Here is a 16,732-nt window from a genome sequence, read left to right as displayed (position 1 = left end):
CCTAATCTTTCAGGAGTCAAATCCCAGGGAGTACCTTCAGCTGGTGGGTGGGGCCACGGGGGAGAAAGACCTGGACTGGTTCCTGGTTCCCGCTGAGCTTGCAGCCTCAGGTTTGTGGCCCCCCGGGGCTGGCCAAAGTGGCATCTGATGTGGAAGTGCCCCTGTGTGGATTCACATGAGGAGGAATATGGAAAATGCTGGCACGGTGCCCAACAACAGGTGACCCTCGGCCAATTCTGGCTCCCGCTGGTCCCCCGTGGACCCAAGGAAGGCAGTCGTCTGCACGCAGTGGGGAGGAAGATGGTTACAAGGAGCCTGGGGTGCTGCTGGGGCTCATGCACGTGTGCACGTGTGCACGAGGGATTCCTCCCAGACTGCGAGCCCCTAGGAGCAGGAGCCAAGAGTGGTTTCCTGTGGTGCATCGGCCCCACCTCATCCCAGGAGGTTGGTGCGCGTGTCTGGAGTGGAGCTGAGCCGTGAGGTAGGGTCTTGCCCTCTACCTGGGCCACGAGGTCAGCTCACAGAGGGGGTGCAGTGGGGGTTCCCATGGTGAGGGGAGGGGCGGTAGAGGAAGAACCCTCCACACAGGGCTTGAGAAGCTGTTCCTAAGGGCAGCAGACCGTGTCCCCATCCCGGGGTGCCCAGCACTGCATGGTGGCCTCCTGGTTGACCACCCAAATTATCCCGATAACTTTCTCTATTTGTTATAGAATTTGCCACAGGAACTAGATTCCATATGGTGAAAAATGATGTTTATTCACCATGAAGGTTAAGATAAACAGCCCTTGAAAGGGAATGAGCTTTTGTCAGAGGATGGTAGTTTTTTAATGAACAGGATTATGTTTATACGATTGTGCATTTTGTGTGCACATTTTTCAAAAAGGAATGAGAACTTTTCAGAGTAAAATGAAATCCTTTAATTAGAAAGCATTTGGAAAAGCAGAAAAGGAAATAATCCCACACTTGCAGCTCGGCTGTGTCTCCTTGGAGGGCCTAATAACATGTGTGTAGATCGCCGCGTTTCTGCTGAAAACAAGCTTGCTGTGCCGAGCTGGAGGCCGTGAGGTTTTGGAAGGACAAAGACCCAAATGTCAGTGTGCCCCAGCCTGTGTGAGCACAGCACGTCCCCCGTGGGGCCCAGTGTGCCTGTCGGGACCCCCTGGGCTGGTGCACGTGGCCCCCTGGCCACACTCAGGGAGCAGACATCTGGAGCAATGAGAGGGGACTTGGGGGCTTGCAGGAGAGAGTGGCTGTGAAGGGGTGTTGGGGTCCTGGGCTGATGGAGTCAGGCTGGACGGGGCGGGGAGGAGCTGCTCTAGACTCATTGGACCCAATAAGAAGAAGAGCAAGGCTGCAGTGATTCACCCGATCAGTGGCTCTCGACTGGACCACGTAGCCCCTTGGTGATGTGCGACCATCATGGCTTCAGGGAGGTGCGGTCAGCACTCATGAGTAGAGGCCACGGACGCTGCTAAATAAACATTGTACAGTGTGCAGGACCCCACCGAGAGTCACCCGATCTGTCACTAATACCGCAGTCAGGAAATTCCCGTGTGAAGCCCAGAACTCTGGGCCTTTGGTCCAGTGCACAAGCAGACTCCTTATCCAGATTCCACTGTGTGGCTGGGGGCTGCGGGGCCACTCCCGGGCCCAGGGCAGGCCACGCGGGGACCCTGGCACCCTCTGGTTCGGGCTGCCAGGCCCTGTGAGCATCACCTCATGCAGCCAGTACAGGTCGCACAAGAAGATGTGGATTTCCCACTCGGGGTTTATAGGATGTGAATTGGGTTGGGGGGGGGGTTGCTGTACCTGCCAACCATCCACTTGTCCTTCTTGTTTCGAAGACTGTAAATATGAAAATACCCCAGAAGAGGGTCAGATGGAAGCTATCCTGTGAATGAGGCTATCGATTCCAGGCCATATTGATCACTGGCTGAAGCCAGAGAGATCTATACTGATCATCGGCTGAGAGGTTCTGAATGTTGGACAGAAAACCCTAGCGGCGTGTGGGGCGGGCTTGTCCAGGGCGGAGGAGGCCGGCAGGCCTGGGAGGCGGGCGGCCGGAGTGGAGGGCAGCCCCCGGGGCCGGTGCTTGTGCAGGGCGCCCGTGCTCGGGCTGGTCCTGGGCCTTGGCGGCGCCAGGAGATCCGCGTGAGCTTCCCGGAGGCGGAGGCGACGTCCCGGGAGCTCGTCCGTGGCCGGCTGCCAGCGCTCCGGGCCCGTGAGGCGGGAGCTCCCCATCACACGGGAGGCTGCCGGCGACGCTGAGAGGAGCAGCACGCACGGCTCCTGTCCAGACCCGAAGCGTCTCAGGAGCCGTTGTTCTCTGCAAGTCAGAGATTCTAGAAAATGGAGAACTCCAGAAGGGAGGCAAAGACCCAGCAGCATCACTGACCGGTCCTGTCCGAGCCACCTTCGGAGTGTGCTCCAAGGCTCAGTGCCCTCGGATGGAGGTGCTCCATCTGAAAATCTCCGTGACTCTCTTAACTCTCACCCTCTATTATTTTATGTTATCACCGCTTGAGATTACATCATTTATTTATTTGCTTGCTTTTGCTTACCTGGTTCCCTGCCAAACCGTAGGCCCCAGGTCGGCAGGAACTTTGCCTTTTGCATGTGTGGTGTGCGGAGTCCAGGACAGAGCCCGCGACACAGTAACACCAAGCCAGCGTTTGTTAAATAAATGTCCGAGTCGTCAGCAGAGGGACAAGGCAAAGGGATACTTAAATAAACTAACTTTAGGAATAAAATTTAATTAGTACATTTAAGAAAACAAAATAATGAAAGTTCACCAGTCATTTTAACAGCATAAATCAAATTTTGTCAAGATGCTTAGTGAGGAAGGGGTCTAGAGCAGACACTTGGTTAACAAGAAGTCAATTCCAGAATGGTCGACCAGAAGGACAAGGATTGGGAGGCCCAGAAGGACACGGCCTGGACCTCAGAGACTAAGGGGATGATTCCCAGAGCACTGGGGATTCAGGTCGGGAGGCTCCGGTCCCTGATGGAGGGGTACACGAGAACAGGCGCTGGAGGTGGGCTGGGCGGTATCTGATGGACGCAGCCCTGTTTCCTCTCCTGGGTTCGTACCCATGGGGACGTGTGCACAAGGGGACACGCATAAGCTTGTGTCTGCAAATTTGCTTATCGCGGCAGAAAACCAAAGTAATCTAAATGACCATCCCCATAAATGGAAGCATCGTGATGCCCTGAGAGGTTAATTTTATAGTAATTGCAACGAACAAGCCTAAATTCTCTCTCTCTCTCTCTCTCTGAATCGGTGTTTGTAAATCTCAGCGATCTCACGAGGAGCCAGACATGGCTGGTTGTGGCCAAATCCCTGCGCCACAGACCTCGCTGGGAGTGGGGAAGGGAGGGCCGGGATGCGCAGAGGTCAACGCGGGGGTGGACGTTCCGTTTTGACATTGAAATAAATGCCTACAATTTTAAATATGAAGCAAATACGGTGACATGTCACCACGTGACAGAGCCGCGTGGCAGATACTTGCGTGTTTTTATCTCACTCTCTATACTTTAATGCATGTGTGTCGTTCTTCCTAAGTATGTGACTGGTTTTTTTTAATGGGCCAAATATGTGGCAAACAGGAAACAGTATTACTTTCTCTACAGATATTTATTTATTTATTTATTTATTTATTTATTTATTTATATTTCAGCACTGTCACTTTCTTATTTATTTATTTATTTTTAATTTTTTAAATAAATTTATTTTTTATTGGTGTTCAATTTGCCAACATATAGCATAACACCCAGTGCTCATCCCATCAAGTGCCCCCCTCAGTGCCTGTCACCCAGTCACCCCCACTCCCCACCCACCTCCCCTTCCACCACCCCTAGTTCGTTTCCCAGAGTTAGGAGTCTCTCATGTTCTGTCTCCCTTTCTGATATTTCCCACTCATTTTTTCTCCTTTCCCCTTTATTCCCTTTCACTATTTCTTATATTCCCCAAATGAATGAGACCATATAATGTTTGTCCTTCTCCGATTGACTTACTTCACTCAGCATCATACCCTCCAGGTCCATCCATGTCGAAGCAAATGGGAGGTATTTGTCGTTTTTAATGGCTGAGGAATATTCCATGTATACATAGACCACAGCTTCTCTATCCATTCCAGATTTTCTTTTTTAGTTTCACTGTTAGAATTAAGTAATTCACTGGTCTTAGGTAACACCCAGTGCTCATATCCCATTACCTGCCCTCCCTCAGCCCATCACCCAGTTACCCCGTCCCCCCCACCCCCTCCCCTCCAGCGACCCTCAATTTGTTTCTTAGAGCTTAGAGTCTCTTATGACTTGTCTCCCTGTTTTTATCTTATTTTATTTTTCCTTCCCTTCTCCTAGGTTCATGTTTTGTTTCTTAGATTCCACTGAGGAGTGAGATCATATGGTATTTGCCTTTCCCTGACTGATGTATTTCACTCAGCATCGTACCCTCCAGTTCCACCCATATTCTTGCGAACGACAAGATTTTGTCCTTTCTGACGGCCGAGTAGTGTTCCATTGTGTAGATGCATCACGTCTTCTTTACCCATCCACCTGTCAATGACACCCGGGTGGCATCTATAGAGTCTTCCAGGGCACTCTGGTCGGTTCTTGTCCTTCTACCTGAGTCCCCAGGCTGACCTCGCAGCGCCACAGACGATCCGTCCTGGTAACAATCACCCCGTAGAGGTCAGGGGTTGTCCGGGGCAAGGCCTCAGCCTCACGCCAAATTTGTGGCTGTGCTATGGGGAGGGGTCCTCCTCCTGCACACCTGCTCCCTGTCCTCTTGCCATTCTGGGCACTGGGGGCCAGAACGCAAACAGTGAGAAGTTCTTTCACGTGGCCGATCCTGCAGGTGTGGCCTGTGGACCAAGAGCTCTGATCGCTGCTGCAGTCAGGGAGGGCGTCAGGGGTGCTGCGTCCAGACTGGCACCCCCGGGGTCTGCAGGAGAGGGGCAGGTGCTGGTCTTTGTTTGCATGTGTCCCCACGCTGCAGGGACTCAGCCGGTCTGGTCCGGGGCCTCTCCCACCACGCTCTGCCCTGGTGGCCTGTAGAGTCCTGTGCAAGCATTTGGCAGGGCAGGTAGGATGGCCAGCAGCCGTGGACCGTTGCATCAGAGGGCATGCAGATTTCTTTTTAAATAAAAAATAAATCATGCTCAAAATTAAAAAAAAATCAATTTGATATTCAAAGAGCAAAAAGTGTTTTTATTTCTCTTCCTACACTCACCCTATAATTTCTTTACCTATAATTTACTCAAAATGTGGTCATGTGCTTAATACGTGGTGCTTGATAAATAATTCTCAGTTGGTTAGCTCAGAAGATGTTACAAACCTAAAGGGAGTGAGCAAGAAGAAGGCCCACAGGGAGAGTTTTCACCCCCAAATCTGGGCCCTGGGGGAATGTCAGGGGCTTCTGAGGAGGTGATGGGAAGTCATCACCTGCTTGTTGCCGCTGGACTGTCCTGGGGGCCCTGGGACACCTGCCGCCCCGACGCGCTGTACACCGAGGCCTTGTTCCGAACGCTCGCGGGCCAGAGTGTCGGAGGCCGTGACAGTGGAGGCTCCTGCCCCTCCAGCGGCTTGTGGAGGAGCCTGAGAGGGCGCTAAGGCCCTGTTAGCGCGGGGGCGGGAGGTCCAGGCTCAGCGTAGGCGGTGTTTACTGTGGCAAGAAAGGATTTCTGACAGCCTGACAGAGAGGGGGGAGCTGGGAGAGCCATCAAAAGCATATCGACTTGAAATCATTTAGCTTTTAGGAGAGAAGGCTTGCCTTATTTATAGCTCCTCCATCCCCGGGCGTGGGAGGTGGTGGGGAGCGGGGGAGGGGGCAGGCCGAGGGAAAGGAGATAGAAGGCCCAGGATTTGTTTGGCACATGCATCGCATTTGGATTTTAATTGCAAGCACCTCTCTGTGGGGTGGGTATGACTGCGTGCATTTACAAGTGAGAGAAGCAGGGTGTAGAGATGTGAGCACAGGTCAGGTGTAGCACGTTGCAAAGCCGTGGGCGCAGGTCAGGTGCAGCGCGTTGCAAAGCCGTGGGCGCAGTAGGTGCAGTGCGTTGCAAAGCTGTGGGCACAGGTCAGGTGCAGCGCATTGCAAAGACTGCCGAACTGGCATTCCAGATGCTGTGTAAGAAGGCAGGGGCATGCCCTGGGTGCAAACAGATGTCCAGAAAATGGCTCCATGAAGAGGTTATGTTCATGCCAGGGAACATCACCGGTTCCCCAAACCGTCCGCAGTGCGGGCACTCTTCCCGGGTGCTGAGTGCCAGGAGCCACCCCTCCCGCCGAGGGTAAGCCCGGGCTCCATCATAATGGCTTTGGAGAAGGACTTCTTCTGGGCTGGGGGTGCGCCGAGGGAGGCCTGGGGTGGGCAGGCGGCCGCAGGACGTGCCATCCCGGGACGAGGGGATCCCAGGGTAGGCGGGCTCACTCCTGCCCGCAGGTGAGCGGTGACCGGCAGCCGTGTGCTGAGCTCCACTTCGGTTTGGAAGAAGTGCGTGGCATGTCGGGGAAAACCAACAGACACGGAGCTCAGGGTGGGCGGTGCTGGCCGCAGGGCGCCAGGGCGCCAGGCTGGGGGCGGGCAGCGCCGTTTTTCCTCCTCCAGCACTGGTCTGACGGCCCTGGGCCCAGGTGACGTGGGTCTCCCTGGAGGTTCCAACCTGGGAAAGCTTTCCTGCCCCCTCCGGGCAGGACCCGCGTGCAGGGGCGGGGTGGGGGCGGCGCGTGCGAAGTGTGCGGCACGAAGGTCACGGGGATGGCGGGTGAGGGCGGCCCGGCCGCCCCGGTCAGTGTGCACGGTCCCTCTGCCAGCCTCTCTCATCGTGAGAAACAACTAGTATTTATTCCGCGGGCTTCGGGGAATAGCCTTTGTTCCTTCTGGCCCCGGAAAGTGCCCTTAATCCAAAGTGATTGCTTTGCCGCTGACTCAGATTTATTCTTTGGTGATAGCCTCTCCTCGCGGCCTGAATCTCGGGCTCAAATTACCCGCGGCCTGTCACAGAAGGGCCATCTGTCTTTCCATTCCCGCGCCGGGAATGACATTGAGGTCTCCCTGTCCTCTGAAGCTTGTGTGCGCGCGCGTGACATTGACCTCTGTGCCTCATTTCCACCGCAGTTAAGAGGAACCATAAAAAGCACTGGGACTTTAACAAGTGGCCCGGACAGAAGGAAACAGCTCTCCCAGCCAGGGCTCGCAGGCTCCCTGCGTCTCCCTTCTCTGCCGGCCACCGGGGCCCCCCATTGCGCTGGGTCACCCCGGGGCGCGCCTGCATCCTGCATCCTGCCTGGACGGGGGCGTGAGCAGCCGGCCCCCTATTTGCTCTGCTCCTGGAGGCCCCTGGCTTCCTCAACGGGCTCACAAACCACCCGAGAGGACCACTGAGGTCGCACGGGGGAGACTCCCCGCCTCGCCCGACAGCCCCCTTCCTGGCCAGGTGTTCAGGATTTGGGGACGTCCCTCTGTCCTCCTGGTGTCCTCTCTGCCCACGTGGACCCCGTCTGCGGTGCTTTAAGTCTTGCTTCTCCATCCAGAGTGTTGGCCGCGCGGCCTCCCTCCTGTCTTCCCGGTTGTGCCTCCGGTTTTCCGCTCTGGGGGGTCATTTCAGGCAGGACACAGGGGATGAAGTGACGCCATCTCCCTGACATGAGGCATGGGCGGGAGGGCGCGCGCAGTCACACGTACGCCCGGCCGATCTGGAGTGACAAAGAGAACATCTTTGGGCTTTGTGTCTCTGTGTGACATGAGGCCTCTGCTATTTTGCACTATATAAAAAAATAAAATTTCAAATTAACTGCAGCTTAGTTGTGACTCAGCTTTTAATTGCTTGGAATTAGCACTTGATTTGCATAGTAGTTGATTTGCTAATTATCTGTGACTTTGGGGTAATCTGCTCAGCTGAGGGACAAGCCCTGATTGCGTTCAGGACAGAACGGAGCAGGATCACGAAGGATCCCACCGTGGAGAGCCCCCCCGACGCCGTGACTCAGCTTTGCCGTGTGCTCTGTCCCTCCGCCCACGTGGGAGCAAGCTGCTGGTTCCCGAAGTCCGCGCCCCGCAAGGGAGTGGCGTTACGGAAGCTTGCTGCGGGGACACGGAGCGGGGGTTGCCTGGCTGCCCCTTTCCCACCCGAGACCCCGTCCCGGCCACCCTGTTCCCCCGCAGCCCGAGATCGGTGACAGAGGAGCAAAGTGGAGTGCTCTGAGGAGCAGAAGCTTCTGGAAATCACCACTGGCGATCCACCTCACGCCCCCAGTCTTCCCTGGGCATCCATCACAGGCCGGATGCTTTCCGTCGCGGGGCCACGGCGCCCGTGAGATTGGGTCCTAGGCCTGCGGGGGAGCCAACAAGGGACACTTGGGCACGTAAATGAATGAGAAAGTACCACATGGGTGAGGGCTCAAAGGGGAAAAAGAAAAAACTCTAGTCAATAAAATAAATAAAACTGAGAAAGATCAGCTTTCTGAGCTAAGCAAAGGGAAGGAAGCAAAGAAAAAAATGGTCTAAGGTTTGGATATTTGTATGTTTTCCTGCCTTAATTGACTTTGTCAGGGATTTGAGCAGAGACCACGCTAGGTACAGGGACGGCCCGGACGCCCTCGAGGACGAGGCAAGGACAAGGCGGGAAACGCGGGCAAGCGCCGGGTCCTGGGCGCCCGGCACTGGGGCAGCATCGCGAGGTGGGCCGCAGACCCGGGCGGACGTCGGCTCCGACACCAGCAGCGGGCGCCCTGGCAGCCTGCGACTGTCCCTAGGCAGCGTGACATCGGCACGTCCTTTGGCCTTTGTCAATGATCCGTGGGGGCCCTGGGCCTCGAATAGGTGACCCTTAGGGCCTACAAAGCCCCTGGCATCTCCTCAAGTGCAGAGGCGGCTGGCGGGGGGTTTGGGTGTGGCCCCTGACATCGCCTTCGTAAGATACAAAAAAAGGAAAGAAAAGGAAAGAAAGAAGAGAAAGGTGTGAACAACTGGTCCTTAAGAGGCAGCAGGACCCTCAGCAGGTCCGGGGTCTCCCGTGGCTCTGCTGCCTCCCGGGCTCGCACATGCCTGCCCTGCGTCAGGGTTGCGGGCTCGGCCCTCGGTGTAGATGCGTCCCCACGGAGCCAGGTCCAGAAGCCTCCTCCTGAGCAGCACAGCCCTACGGACCACAGCGCGGGGCAGCCCTCCCCCGAGGTCCCTCCCCAAGGTCGCCCCGCCAAAGGGGGCCTCGGTTTGCAGGTTGGATGTGCGGACTCAGATCACACCCGGTCAGAGCCTGTGGTAGGAGCTCTGAGCGAGGGGGCTCCTTACACCACAACGGGAACAACAGATCCCCCCCCTGCCACCACTGAGCAGCCAGTCAGTCAGAGCCAAGGGGGAATCGGGAGTGCCTGTGGCCCCCAGGGGACAGTGACAGTGTCACCATGGTGGCACTGCCAACCTCCCGCCTCCAGCTAGCCTCCAACCCCAGCCCCAGCCTCCAGCCTCCAGCCTCCAGCCCTGGCCCCAGCCCCAGCCCCAGCCTCCAGCCCCAGCCCCAGCCCCAGCCTCCAGCCCCAGCCCCAGCCCCAGCCTCCAGCTCCAGCCCCAGCCCCAGCCCCAGCCTCCAGCCTCTGGCCTCCAGCTCCAGCCCCAGCCCCAGCCCCAGCCCCAGCCCCAGCCTCCAGCCCCAGCCCCAGCCTCCAGCCCCAGCCTCCGGCCTCCAGCCTCCAGCCCCAGTGGAAGTTCCCATGTGGGGGCTTTCAGCCCCAGCAGGCAGCACGTCAGAAACATCTTCGGTCCAGACAAGGGCACAGGTCGACCCAAGGATGATGGCTTGAACGGAGAACAAAGGTTCAGTTGTGCGGGACGCGTATCGGCTGCCGCGGCAGGCACAGTGTCACCTGGCCTTGTCCCCGTGTCGTGGAGGCGCACCCTGCGCGAGGGGCCGTGTGAGCCTGGACACCTGCATCTGCATCCTCCAGAATCTGCCCCGGGGCAGCTCAGGGTCAAGGTTCACCTGGCACTGAAGAGCTCCTGCCCTTGTCTGGCCGCTTGGGTCCCGGCACAGAACTCCTGACTCTGGGTTGTGGGCCCGGCGCCCTCCTGCCCTGAGATACCCCGTCCCTGCCTCCCGAGGCCCAGCCCCGGGCCGGAGGGGCCGACGCTGCAGGCTCCCACCTGTGCGGGGGCCCCCCACCCCGTGGGCACCTCACTTTTGGGCCTGGTGCAGGGAGGGCTGCGTCCTTCAGGGCCACCCGTCCAGCCCTACGTCGGCTGCACCCCTGCAGGCTCTTCTCCCCACCACGTCCACGTGTGCCTTCAGAGCCTCTGTGAGCCTGCCTGCCACCTGCCGGGGACTCCCTGACATGGTAGCCTCCCTTCGCCTCTGGCCTCCCCTGAGCCCCTGGCCTCTGACCCCACTGCCCTGGCCTCTGCCCTCCCCAGCCCCTCCTGCATTTCCAGGGTTCAGAGAACCACACTGTCTGCGCCTCAGCCCCCTCCTGCACCCCCACAGTCCAGCCCTGCCCCTCCCGGCCTGGGCTCTGCACCTGTGCCCCCGCATGACCTTCCTTGTCATTTGCCGGGGTGGGGGGAGGTTGTTGGGTGGGGCCGTTCGCCAGGTGAGGGGGGCCTCCTGAGCACTCGGCCGGTGTCTTTCCAGAGCCGGGAACCCCCTGACACCGACGGCCAGTGTGGTGGTTCCGGTGGTTCTGGGCCGTGTGCTCAGCCCTATGGACGCGTGCAGTTGCCCCTCCCTGGTCCCAGCCGGAGCCCCTGCAGGCGGGTGTCTCCAGGTGACCTGAGGGTCCTGTGGGGGCCCCCGAACATCCCTGCCCCCTTGCTCCGGGTCCGTGAGGGACATCTGCACAAAGCACGTGCTAACTCCTCCCGGGGAGGCCTCCCCAGGAGGCTTCAGTGCCCCCCAGCTACTGAAAGGATGGGGTTCAGAGAGGCCTCACCTAGCTGGGCCGCCTCCCCACCTCCCCTCTGTAACCTGACTTCCCGCGGTCACGTGCCCTCAAGCCCCGACCCCCGCGGCCCCCGCACCCCAAGGCGCCCCTTCTGCTGGCTGACGTGCTAGGCCTGCTGGGCCTTCGAGGCGCAACGCAAACGCCACCGCCTCCAAGGAGAGAGCCTGGGGTCACCAGGCAGAGGTGGCCACAGTGCAGATGGCAGTCGGCCTTGCTCTAGCATTTCGGGGCGCACGGAGACCGCGAGGCCCTCCTCTCAGGCACCTGCTGAGCCCTACGCGGCTCCTTCTTGTCTCACAGACGTCGCTCTGTCCTGGGTGAGGCCCCCTACCGGACCCCGGTGCGGGGAGCTGTGCTGCCTGCCGGGGGTCCCCACAACTCACTTGCTCCCGTCCTTGTCCTGTTCAGGCCCCCCCGGGGTTCCTTCCTGTCTCACTGGGGACATGGGTACCGTAGGCGCCCTCTCGCTCTGCGTCTGCGCCCGTAACCGCCCCCCCTGGGGGGCATTATTTGTTGTCCTTGAGCCCTGGCAGGGTCTTGTGATGTCAAACAAGAGGCCTGATGAGCCGGGGTCCGTGGGGTGCCACGGCTGGGGGTGGGCCGCGGTGCACGGCTGGGCCGGCCCCAGGGTGTGTGCATGCAGGCCACGGGTGGACGGAAACCCCTGCCCCAGGCCCCCGTTTCCTGGAAGGCGGCAGGTGTCGCCCCGTGAGCCTGGCGTCCCCACTGGGCTGGCCTCCCCGCACACTCGTAGGGAAGACGGCCCTCGCGTGTCTTGTGTGCACGTTGGCAAAATCCACGTGCTTGAGGAGAAGTTACAGCCACAGCGTCCTGGGCTTTGCTGACCGTTGGTTTCTGGCCTGCGTGGTCCGGGAGGACATCAGTTCTGTCGTGGGGGGACAGCAGTCCACGCCGGAGGGGCTTCGCCGGGTGCTGGGCCTGACGCCGGGGCCCCTCCCTGCGACCGGGTGCCGAGAGCGAGGCGGCCCTCGAGGCCGCTCCAGTCCGGATCCGCTGGTCGCATTGATTAGATTTTCCTTTGCTTTGAGCAAATGTGCGTGGTAACCTGGTTCCCCTCCCGAGTGAAACAATAATTGAAAACACAAAAGAGAGCCGCTGCCTTCGGCGGAGTTTCTCGGCCCCCAGGATTTGCCATCGATTTTCAGCGGCCTTGCCCTGCTGCGGATGGCAGACTGGAGTTCGGGAAAGGTCTTCGGTCGATACCCTCCGGCTCGCCCCGTGCCCCGTGGTGCAGTGCTCGAGCCGGGCGCCCGTGCGTGCGGGGCGGCGCTGGTGGGGCTGGCAGCCGCGTGGGCAGGAGTCACGGCCTCCCCGCCCCCCCGCGCCGCTGCCTCCCCCTCAGACAGCGCGCTTTCCCCCAGCTGTTGTGCTTCTGGGTTTCAAAACCTTCAGTTTCAAGAAGGTCATAGGATTTCTTGATTGAGAAAGACCTGAGGACATTTGTAAGTGGAATCCTTAGTTTACCAGCAATATTTTAAAAGCTGTTAAGTTTTAGGGAAAGAAAAAATCCTGAGGCGTCCATATCCTGCCTCCCTGCCTCCCTCCCTCCCTCCCCCTCTCTGTGTCTAGATAGGTTCAGGGGCGGGGGGTGCCTTGCATTCAGTACTAAGCTCCCATTTCTTTATATTTCCCAAACTCCCAGAGGATTCAGGTTAGCCGGGAAGATCAAGTCACGGATGAAGAAGCGATCATAGTAAGAAGTACCTAAGGGATAAACTGATAATCACCAACAGGAGGAATAAAAATACCTTCCAGGACTGGAGAGTTAGATGCTAAAATGGAATGATAAATATTGCTCTCGACTTTCCAGCAGGCAGATGAGAGGGATGGAAAGTGGGAGGCTGGATGAGCGAGAAATGGGGACAAATGGCTTTGGAGAGAGAGAGGGAGGGAGAGACAGAGAGGGAGGGAGGAGGTGGGGGGAGAGACAGAGAAGGAGGGCGAGAGGCTGGAGTGCCAGCCCTGGCCTGCTGCCCGGGTGCGCTCACCTGGAGGATGCGCTGCTTTAGGCAGGGGTTCCCGGGAGGGCGTCTCCTTGCACGTGGGGACACAGGCTAATTGAAGAGACCGAGGTTTCCCGTCGTGGTGGGGGCGGCAGGACCTGGCGAGGGAGCCGACACAGAGGGCAAGACAGAGCAGCGGGGCCTATCTCGGGCTGGGCTTGCGGGGAACCCGGGGGTCCTCCTGCCCGGGCGCCCCCCCCTGCTGCCCCTCGGCTCCAGAGTCACCCGCCCCAACACCAGCACATCTGGCCCAGGGCTTCCCTCTCCTCCGCCACTTTCCTTCCTTCCTCTGGCTCCTTCTTTCCATCCTTGCACACACACCCCCCTTCCTGAGTCACTCCTTCCCGCTCACGCACAGGACAGCGGCTCTGGCTGGGTCATCACGCGCTATGACGTCTGCAGTCACTGGCTGTCACTGAACGCTGCGCCCGGCCCAATGCCGTGGCTTTGTACACACGACTCTATGTAATCCTCACTAATTTTAAGGATGATGTCAAGAGTATACCCACTTTTAGGGGAGAGGAACTGAAGTAAAGAGATGCTGAGTAATTACTCCCACCCTCCCCCAGAAAATCGCTGTGCGCCAGCTCGAGGGCCAGCTCCCGAACATTTGAAAGCAGCCCCTAATTTCACAGGAGAGGACTCAGGCTTCTCTCTCTCTCTGCAGGTAAGGGGCCGTTGTCTCACGCCGGCCTGGTTTGCCCCACGTGTTCTCTGGCCCGATCCTGGATAATCACCATCTGATGATCCCCCGTCCCCCCACCTGGCTTTGACTACCCAGTGCTAGGAGGGGTCGGTGTTCCTGAGCCCGTGGCTGCACGGTGGCGGGGCGGGGGGGGGGAGGTTTGAGGATCTGGACGGAACACAAGTCTGGTTAGAAAGTGGGGGAAGCTTCTGAACAGGCAACTAAAATATCCACTGCACAAACCGAGACATTTACTGAATGGAGCTTACTGCAGCTTGAGAAAGCTGGCGACGCTCCCTTTCCCACACCCCATTGCCATAGTGGAGCGCTCGTGGGAATCCATACTTTCAGACTTACCCTCTGCATTTTATTTCCAGTGCATGGTTGCACCAAAATTGGTGGAGGCAAGTAGAGATCACCGGAAGAGATAGGTACAGGCAGGAGTAACGCGGACCCAGGGACCGTACGTTCCTCAAAGCTTCCTGGGGGGATGCTGTGGTTCCTGCTGGTCAGACACCTGTTCTAGGTGTTCCACACCTGCACATTGGCTGGAAGCAAGAGCCTTCTTCCAAATAGCCTTGGAAATGAAATAAACCTTAGTTAACGTAAAGCAGGTCTGGTCACAGCTGTCTGAATATTTAGAGGAGGAATAAGGAAAAACACAGTTTTCCTAGAGTGCAGGAGGACCCAGGAAGCCTGCCTTTGCAGGTGAGTGTTAAAGCGTGTGAGTCAACATCTGGAATAGCAAGTACCCATGGTATTTATTATGATTGCCTAGTGTTTGATGTTGCCTCTTTTTTTTTTTTTTTTTTTCAGCTTTTGTGGCCCTTTGTACCCACCTAGAGCACCGTAAGAAACTATTTGGTTGGAATCTCAGGAGATTTTATAGTTGGCAGTTTTAATGGTTCTCAAAATTTAGGATCACCTTGAGGCCTTATTGAAATAGGGACTCTGGGTCCTACACCTAGAGTTAGGATTCAGTAGGTCAAGGCTCATGCTTGAGAATTTGCATCTCTAACAAGTTCCCAGGTGATGCTGGTGGGCTGGCCACTGGAGCACACTTTCAGAAACACGTGTGGAGTGTGGAGTTCTGGAGCACACTTTCAGAAACACCAGCACGATCGTTCCATGGGTATCAGCTGGCGTTCTGGGCCAAATGTAACTCAAAGAAAATTTCAGAAAGATACTACAAACACAAATGTTAAAAAATCTTATTGGTTCTTCTGCTGTTTCTGCTTCTTTCTATCATCTTCAGAACTCAGGGGCCAAGGGTTCAGGGGAAGAGGTTTTCACTTTTCTTTGTTTTGTTTTAAAATTTTCTTGTCCAGAGGCTTCCTGACTGTTGATGCTCAAGATTTACAAAATACCCGATGAATCAACCATTGTGTTTTGAAGATTCCTGGTTCCCTAAATATTGTATATCATTGGTATTTCTTCTCAAAGCTTTATAGGAAAGAGCAAAGTATCCTGAGCAGTGGGGGGTAGTGGCAGTTTTATGGACAGAGTGGAGAGAGAGTGGCCACTGGAAATCCTGCTGAATGCCCGGGGATAGGAAAGGGAAGACGAAAACAGCTTTCCATTCCCATGACATCACTTCCAACCCTGCTTCTCATTTTATTCTCAACTGTGGTAAAATAAATACAATGTGAAGTCACCATTTGAGCCACTTTCCGAGTGTACGGTTCAGTAGTATTGAGTGTATTCACATTGTTGTGCAACCACCTCCCGGACTTTTTCATCCTGCAGAACTGAGACTCTGTCCCCGTGAACAGTAGCTTCCCATCCTCTCCCCAGGGCCCTGGCAACCTCTGCTCTATCTGTGTCCCTGTGGGTCTGACGACTCTTCATATGAGTGGAATTGTGTGCGTTTGTCTTTTTGCGACTGACGTATCTCACTTAGTATCGTGTCCCCAGGGTTCGTCCATGTCGTAGCATTACTGTTGAAGGCTGAATGATAGTCCATTGGATGGATGGGCCACATTTTGCTCATCCACTGCCTTGTTGATGGACGCTGATGTGGTGTCCACCTTTTGCTTATTGTAACTGCTATGAACACAGGTATACAAATGTCTTTGAGACCCTGTTTTTAATTCTTTTGGGCACATACCCCAAAGTGGGATTGCTGGGTCATCTAGTTCTTTGATTTTTAATTTTCTGAGGAACTGATATACTGTTTGTTACGCCTGTGCATTTTATATTCTTAGCAATAGCGTATTTTCTCCAGATCCTTGCCAATACCTGTTTCTTTTCTCCTTCCGTCCCTCCCTCCTTCCCTCCCTCCCTCCCTCCCTCTTTCCCTCTCCTCCTTCTTTCTTCTTTCTTTCTTTCTTTCTTTCTTTCTTTCTTTCTTTCTTTCTTTCTTTCTTTCTTTCTTTCTTTCTTTCTTTTCTTTCTTCATTCTTTCTCTCTCTTTCTCTTTCCTCCTCCTCCTTCTTCTTCTTTTTAAAAATTTTTGGGGTAGTAGTCACCTTAATGGGTGTGAGTTGGTGTCTCATTGTAGCTTTGATTTGCATTGGCTAATGATTAGTGATGTTGAGTATCCTCTCGTGACCTTATAGTCCATCTGTATGTCTTCTTTGGAGAAATGTCTGTTCAAGTCTTCTGTCCATTTTTAAATACATTTTGTTGCTGCTTTTGTTGATTTGTAGGAGTTTTTTATGGATGCTAAACCAGCCCCGTTTTGAATACTAACATTCCAGACTGGTGCCCTGAGGCCCTGTTTACTGTCATTGCACAGCTGTGTTGCCTTTATCCAGGGGTCTCAACTGCGGGTGATTTTGTGCCCAGAGGGATTTGGCAATGTCTAAGCACATCTCTGGTTGTCATAACTGGGTACGAGTGCTATTTGAACATCCTATAATACCCACAAAAGCCCCACAACAAAGAACTATCAGGCTCAGCATGGTAAAGTGCCAAGGTTGAGTAACCTCCTAAAAGCAAGCCACCTGTCCTCTTGAGGATTCTGTTTCCTCACTGTGCAGTGGGAGGGTTGGACTACATGACCTTGAAGGTACACTACTATTTCAGTCTCTCATGTATTCACTTTCTTTCATCTGCCATCAATTAAAAAAAAAAAAAAAAAACC

At 55.9% G+C, this 16,732-nt stretch overlaps 2 long non-coding RNA genes across 2 annotated transcripts; both read right to left on the bottom strand.

The window, feature by feature from the left end:
- Positions 1 to 2,733: 2,733 nt before the first annotated feature.
- Positions 2,734 to 13,729, bottom strand: LOC125752790 (uncharacterized). Its single transcript, XR_007403107.1, has 2 exons — positions 12,948 to 13,729; positions 2,734 to 7,701 (listed from the first exon to the last, which is right to left on the bottom strand). It is a non-coding gene; the product is annotated as an uncharacterized LOC125752790 (long non-coding RNA).
- LOC125752791 (uncharacterized) lies at positions 7,807 to 12,936 on the bottom strand. The gene is made up of 2 exons (XR_007403108.1): positions 11,322 to 12,936; positions 7,807 to 8,914 (listed from the first exon to the last, which is right to left on the bottom strand). It is a non-coding gene; the product is annotated as an uncharacterized LOC125752791 (long non-coding RNA).
- Positions 13,730 to 16,732: the final 3,003 nt, after the last annotated feature.

This window comes from Canis lupus, chromosome 17 (genome assembly GCF_003254725.2).
Source record: "Canis lupus dingo isolate Sandy chromosome 17, ASM325472v2, whole genome shotgun sequence".
Classification (NCBI taxonomy): domain Eukaryota; kingdom Metazoa; phylum Chordata; class Mammalia; order Carnivora; family Canidae; genus Canis; species Canis lupus.
The sequence above is the reverse complement of the archived record's forward strand: the minus strand, read 5'-3'. Positions and strand labels throughout refer to the sequence as shown.